Here is a 7,382-nt window from a genome sequence, read left to right as displayed (position 1 = left end):
GACATTTACACACCCATATACAGAATGGTAAACTCCCCTCTCAAACCAATCTGGGAACACACCATTAGCAGTCAGGATGACCGAGTGGTCTAAGGAACTAGACTAGCCTCACAGTTTTAAAACCCGACTATTAGAGAGAGGTTTTTGCCACTTATTAGGATTGTTTCGTTCCTCTGTCGAACAATTAGTAGATATTATCTATTTTAATCTGTTACATATCGGTCAGCCTCACAGTTTTAAAACGCGTCTACTATGGAGACATTTACACACCCATATACGGAATGCTGAACTACCCTCTCAAACCAATCCGGGAACATACCATTAGAAGTCAGGATGGCCGAGTGGTCTAAGGAACTAGACTCAAGTTCTTGTCCTCGTAGGAAGGCGTGGGTTCTCAAATCCAACTTATGACATCTCATATTATTGTGAGGCAAAACGGGAGCAAAGTGGATAAAATATACTACCGTTGTGGGCTTTGGGTCGAAAGCATCATTGTTTATCAAATGATAAAAAACTTCCTACCATGGTCGATATATATACTAGAGAGAAGCACAAACACCCATTATAATAAAGTATGTTTTATTCAGTTCGCTAGAAGGAGGGCTTAAACCTCCGACCTTTCTAACCAACTGAGCTATTCCAGTCAATCATTTACTACAATCCAAGACTACCAATAGTTGATATTGTCTGCATTCGTTCGTTACGTATCGCTGTCACCTTCACGATTTTAAACCGCATCTACTAAGGAGAGGTTATCCGACCTTTGTAAGAAATGTTTCTTCACCTCTCCAATCGATATGGAATCTCACAATCCACCCCTTTTGAGGGCCAAGCATCCTCACTAGCGCATCGCCTGGTGACTAGCTCTAATATCATTCGTAAAAGTCCAAGCGCACTGCTAGCATACATTGTCAATTTTTTCCCATTAGGTATTGCCATCAGCCTCACAGTTTTAAAACGCGCCTATTAGAAAAAGGTTTTCGTCGCTTATTAGGATTGTTTCGTTCTTCGATCCAAAAATTAGTAGATATTATCTATTTTAATCCGTTACGTATCGTCGTCAGCCTCATAGTTTTAAAACGCGTCTACTATGATGACATTTACACACCCATATACAGAATGCTAAACTCCCCTCCCAAACCAATCCGGGAACACACCATCAGCAGTCAGGATGGCCGAGTGGTTTAAGGCGCCAGACTCAAGTTCTGGTCCTCGTAAGAGGGCGTGGGTTCAAATCCCACTTCTGACATCTCATATTATTGTGGGGCAAAATGTGAGCCAAAGTGGATGAAATCTACTACTACTATTGTGGGCTTTGGGTCAAAAGCATCACTCTTTATCAAATGACAAGAACTTCTTACCATGTTATGGTGGACATCGGTTGACTCGTGAGTGTTTTTTAAAAGTCTCAAAACATGATTTTTTTAAGTATGCTTCATTGGATTCAGGCTAGAAGGAGGGCTTGAACCTCCGACCACCTTGAGGTTAACAGCCACACGCTCTAACCAACTGAGCTATTCCAGCAAATCATTTGTTACAATCCAAGGCCACCAATAGTTGATATTGTCTGCTTTCGTTCGTTACGTATCGCTGTCATCCTCACGGTTTTAAACCCGCATCTAGTAAGGAGAGGTTATCCGACCCTTGTAAGAAATGTTTCTTCACCTCTCCAATTGATATGGGATCTCACAATCCACCCCTTTTGAGGGCCAAGCGTCCTCACTGCCGCGTCGCCTGGTGACTAGCTCTGATATCATTCGTAAAAGTCCAAGCGCACTGCTAGCAGACATTGTCAATTTGTTTCCATTAGGTATTGCCATTAGCCTCACAATTTTAAAGCGCGCCTATTAGAGAAAGGTTTTTGCCGCTTATTAGGATTATTTCGTTCCTCTGTCAAACAATTAGTAGATATTATCTATTTTAATCCGTTACGTATCGTCGTCAGCCTCGCAGTTTTAAAACGCGTCTACTATGATGACATTTACACACCCATATACGGAATGCTAAACTCCCCTCCCAAACCAATCCGGGAACACACCATTAGCAGTCAGGATGGCCAAGTGGTCTAAGGCTCAAGACTTAAGTTCTAGTCCTCGTAAGAGGGTGTGGGTTCAAATCCTACATCTAGCATCTCATATTATTGTGAGGCAAAATACGAGCTACTATTGTTTGCACGTATCTTTGGCAGGACTTTCTTGCACCTTGTTACATTAATTATCTCAATAGGATTGAGAGATTGGGACAGTCTTGTCTTGATCATAAAATGACTAAACGACCCTTTTCCGAAAAAGGTTATAGAGCAGGTTCAGTCTATGACGAGTTTCGCTCAAATACCTGATCCGTTTTAGGGATATGTAGTGGAGACTACTACATGCATTTTGAACATGGTTCTTTCTCAGAGTGTTTCAAAAACACCTTATGAGTTATGCAAAGGGCGTAAAGGTAGTTTACGTCACTTTAGGATTTGGGGATACCCAGCACATGTGTTGTTGCAAAACCTCAAGAAATTAGAACATCGTTCAAAATTATGTCTATTCGTAGGATACCCAAAAGAGACGAAAGGTGGTTTGTTTTATGGCCCTCAAGAAAATAGAGATCAACAAACGCTACATTCTTAGAGGAAGTCCACGTAAGAAATCATCAACCTTGTAGAAAACTAGTATTAAGTGAGATTTCTAAAGAAGCTACTGATAAAAAAATAAGAGTTGTTGATCAGGCTGGTCCTTCAACAAGAGTTGTTGATGGAGNGGTATTGCCATCAGCCTCACAGTTTTAAAACTCGACTATTAGAGAGAGGTTTTTGCCGCTTATTAGGATTGTTTCGTTCCTCTGTCCAACAATTAGTAGATATTATCTATTTTAATCCGTTACATATCGTCGTCAGCCTCACAGTTTTAAAACACGACTATTAGAGAGAGGTTTTTGCCGCTTATAGGATTGTTTTGTTCGTTTGTCCAACAATTAGTAGATATTATCTATTTTAATCCGTTACATATCGTCGTCGGCCTCACAGTTTTAAAACGCGTCTGCTATAGAGACATTTACACACCCATATACGGAATGCTAAACTCCCCTCTCAAACCAATCTGGGAACACACCATTAGCAGTCAGGATGGCCGGTTGGTCTAAGGAACTAAACTACAGACATTGTCCATTTTTTCCTATTAGGTATTGCCATCAGCCTCACAGTTTTAAAACTCGACTATTAGAGAGAGGTTTTTGCCGCTTATTAGGATTGTTTCGTTCCTCTGTCCAACAATTAGTAGATATTATCTATTTTAATCCGTTACATATCGTCGTCAGCCTCACAGTTTTAAAACACGACTATTAGAGAGAGGTTTTTGCCGCTTATTAAGATTGTTCCGTTCGTCTGTCCAACAATTAGTAAATATTATCCATTTTAATCCGTTACATATCGTCGTCAGCCTCACAGTTTTAAAACGTGTCTACTATAGAGACATTTACACACCCAAATACGGAATGCTAAACTCCCCTCTCAAACCAATCTGGGAACACACCATTAGCAGTCAGGATGGCCGATTGGTCTAAGGAACTAAACTACAGACATTGTCCATTTTTTCCTATTAGGTATTGCCATCAGCCTAACAGTTTTAAAACTCGACTATTAGAGAGAGGATTTTGTCGCTTACTAGGATTGTTTCGTTCCTCTGTCCAACAATTAGTAGATATTCTCTATTTTAATCCGTTACGTATCATCGTCAGCCTCACAATTTTAAAACGCGTGTACTATAGAGACATTTACACACCCATATACAGAATGGTAAACTCCCCTCTCAAACCAATCTGGGAACACACCATTAGCAGTCAGGATGACCGAGTGGTCTAAGGAACTAGACTAGCCTCACAGTTTTAAAACCCGACTATTAGAGAGAGGTTTTTGCCACTTATTAGGATTGTTTCGTTCCTCTGTCGAACAATTAGTAGATATTATCTATTTTAATCTGTTACATATCGGTCAGCCTCACAGTTTTAAAACGCGTCTACTATGGAGACATTTACACACCCATATACGGAATGCTGAACTACCCTCTCAAACCAATCCGGGAACATACCATTAGAAGTCAGGATGGCCGAGTGGTCTAAGGAACTAGACTCAAGTTCTTGTCCTCGTAGGAAGGCGTGGGTTCTCAAATCCAACTTATGACATCTCATATTATTGTGAGGCAAAACGGGAGCAAAGTGGATAAAATATACTACCGTTGTGGGCTTTGGGTCGAAAGCATCATTGTTTATCAAATGATAAAAAACTTCCTACCATGGTCGATATATATACTAGAGAGAAGCACAAACACCCATTATAATAAAGTATGTTTTATTCAGTTCGCTAGAAGGAGGGCTTAAACCTCCGACCTTTCTAACCAACTGAGCTATTCCAGTCAATCATTTACTACAATCCAAGACTACCAATAGTTGATATTGTCTGCATTCGTTCGTTACGTATCGCTGTCACCTTCACGATTTTAAACCGCATCTACTAAGGAGAGGTTATCCGACCTTTGTAAGAAATGTTTCTTCACCTCTCCAATCGATATGGAATCTCACAATCCACCCCTTTTGAGGGCCAAGCATCCTCACTAGCGCATCGCCTGGTGACTAGCTCTAATATCATTCGTAAAAGTCCAAGCGCACTGCTAGCATACATTGTCAATTTTTTCTCATTAGGTATTGCCATCAGCCTCACAGTTTTAAAACACGCTATTAGAAAAAGGTTTTCGCCCCTTATTAGGATTGTTTCGTTCTTCGATCCAATAATTAGTAGATATTATCTATTTTAATCCGTTACGTATCGTCGTCAGCCTCATAGTTTTAAAACGCGTCTACTATGATGACATTTACACACCCATATACAGAATGCTAAACTCCCCTCCCAAACCAATCCGGGAACACACCATCAGCAGTCAGGATGGCCGAGTGGTTTAAGGCGCCAGACTCAAGTTCTGGTCCTCGTAAGAGGGCGTGGGTTCAAATCCCACTTCTGACATCTCATATTATTGTGGGGCAAAATGTGAGCCAAAGTGGATGAAATCTACTACTACTATTGTGGGCTTTGGGTCAAAAGCATCACTCTTTATCAAATGACAAGAACTTCTTACCATGTTATGGTGGACATCGGTTGACTCGTGAGTGTTTTTTAAAAGTCTCAAAACATGATTTTTTTAAGTATGCTTCATTGGATTCAGGCTAGAAGGAGGGCTTGAACCTCCGACCACCTTGAGGTTAACAGCCACACGCTCTAACCAACTGAGCTATTCCAGCAAATCATTTGTTACAATCCAAGGCCACCAATAGTTGATATTGTCTGCTTTCGTTCGTTACGTATCGCTGTCATCCTCACGGTTTTAAACCCGCATCTAGTAAGGAGAGGTTATCCGACCCTTGTAAGAAATGTTTCTTCACCTCTCCAATTGATATGGGATCTCACAATCCACCCCTTTTGAGGGCCAAGCGTCCTCACTGCCGCGTCGCCTGGTGACTAGCTCTGATATCATTCGTAAAAGTCCAAGCGCACTGCTAGCAGACATTGTCAATTTGTTTCCATTAGGTATTGCCATTAGCCTCACAATTTTAAAGCGCGCCTATTAGAGAAAGGTTTTTGCCGCTTATTAGGATTATTTCGTTCCTCTGTCAAACAATTAGTAGATATTATCTATTTTAATCCGTTACGTATCGTCGTCAGCCTCGCAGTTTTAAAACGCGTCTACTATGATGACATTTACACACCCATATACGGAATGCTAAACTCCCCTCCCAAACCAATCCGGGAACACACCATTAGCAGTCAGGATGGCCAAGTGGTCTAAGGCTCAAGACTTAAGTTCTAGTCCTCGTAAGAGGGTGTGGGTTCAAATCCTACATCTAGCATCTCATATTATTGTGAGGCAAAATACGAGCTACTATTGTTTGCACGTATCTTTGGCAGGACTTTCTTGCACCTTGTTACATTAATTATCTCAATAGGATTGAGAGATTGGGACAGTCTTGTCTTGATCATAAAATGACTAAACGACCCTTTTCCGAAAAAGGTTATAGAGCAGGTTCAGTCTATGACGAGTTTCGCTCAAATACCTGATCCGTTTTAGGGATATGTAGTGGAGACTACTACATGCATTTTGAACATGGTTCTTTCTCAGAGTGTTTCAAAAACACCTTATGAGTTATGCAAAGGGCGTAAAGGTAGTTTACGTCACTTTAGGATTTGGGGATACCCAGCACATGTGTTGTTGCAAAACCTCAAGAAATTAGAACATCGTTCAAAATTATGTCTATTCGTAGGATACCCAAAAGAGACGAAAGGTGGTTTGTTTTATGGCCCTCAAGAAAATAGAGATCAACAAACGCTACATTCTTAGAGGAAGTCCACGTAAGAAATCATCAACCTTGTAGAAAACTAGTATTAAGTGAGATTTCTAAAGAAGCTACTGATAAAAAAATAAGAGTTGTTGATCAGGCTGGTCCTTCAACAAGAGTTGTTGATGGAGCTGGCACTTCTGGTCAATCACATCCTTCTCAAGAGTTGAAAATGCCTCGACGTAGTGGGAGGGTTATAACTCAACCCGATCGTTACTTGGGTTTGGCAGAAATACAAGTCATCATACTTGATGATGGCATTGAAGATCCATTGAGCTATAAACAGGCAATGAATGATGAAGATAGAGATCAGTGGATCAAAGCCATGAATCTTGAAATGGAGTCGATGTACTTCAATTCAGTCTGGAAACTTGTAGATCAACCAGATGGGGTGAAACCTATTGGTTGCAAATGGATCTATAAGAGGAAACGAGATCAAACCGGTAAGGTACAGACCTTTAAAGCTCACCTTGTAGCAAAGGATTATACCCAAAGAGAGGGGGTGGACTATGAAGAAACCTTCTCTCCTGTTGCTATGCTTAAATCGATTAGAATACTCTTGTCCATTGCCACATTTTATGATTATGAAATTTGGCAAATGGATGTTAAGACATCCTTTCTAAACGGCAATCTTGAAGAGAGTATCTATATGGCTCAACCAGAGGGGTTCATTGAACAGGATCACGAGCAAAGGGTTTGCAAACTTAATAGTTTCATTTATGGGTTGAAGCAAGCATCTCGATCCTGGAATATAAAGTTTGATACTGCGATCAAATCTTATGGCTTTAAACAGAATGTTGACGAACCTTGTGTTCATAAAAAGATAGCCAACTCTACAGTAGCTTTCCTGGTGTTGTACGTTGACGATATCCTACTCATTGGGAATGATGTGGGATTTCTGACTGACATTAAGCATTGGCTAGCGATACAATTCCAAATGAAAGATTTGGGAGAGGCTCAGTTTGTTCTTGGAATCCAAATTGTTCGAAATCGCAAGAACAAAACACTAGCTT

At 40.6% G+C, this 7,382-nt stretch overlaps 4 non-coding genes across 4 annotated transcripts; 2 read left to right on the top strand and 2 right to left on the bottom strand.

Annotated features, from left to right (window-relative positions):
- Window positions 1–1,165: 1,165 nt before the first annotated feature.
- TRNAL-CAA lies at window positions 1,166–1,249 on the top strand. The gene has a single exon. It is a non-coding gene; the product is annotated as a tRNA-Leu (tRNA).
- Window positions 1,250–1,447: 198 nt separating this feature from the next.
- Window positions 1,448–1,524, bottom strand: TRNAN-GUU. Its single transcript has one exon. It is a non-coding gene; the product is annotated as a tRNA-Asn (tRNA).
- Window positions 1,525–4,918: 3,394 nt separating this feature from the next.
- Window positions 4,919–5,002, top strand: TRNAL-CAA. Its single transcript has one exon. It is a non-coding gene; the product is annotated as a tRNA-Leu (tRNA).
- Window positions 5,003–5,200: 198 nt separating this feature from the next.
- On the bottom strand, window positions 5,201–5,277 carry TRNAN-GUU. Its single transcript has one exon. It is a non-coding gene; the product is annotated as a tRNA-Asn (tRNA).
- Between the last annotated feature and the right edge of the window lie 2,105 nt (window positions 5,278–7,382).

This window comes from Cucurbita pepo, unplaced genomic scaffold (genome assembly GCF_002806865.2).
Source record: "Cucurbita pepo subsp. pepo cultivar mu-cu-16 unplaced genomic scaffold, ASM280686v2 Cp4.1_scaffold000311, whole genome shotgun sequence".
Taxonomy (NCBI): Eukaryota; Viridiplantae; Streptophyta; class Magnoliopsida; order Cucurbitales; family Cucurbitaceae; genus Cucurbita; species Cucurbita pepo.
Note: the sequence above shows the minus strand (reverse complement) of the source record. Positions and strands in the feature narration are given on the sequence as shown.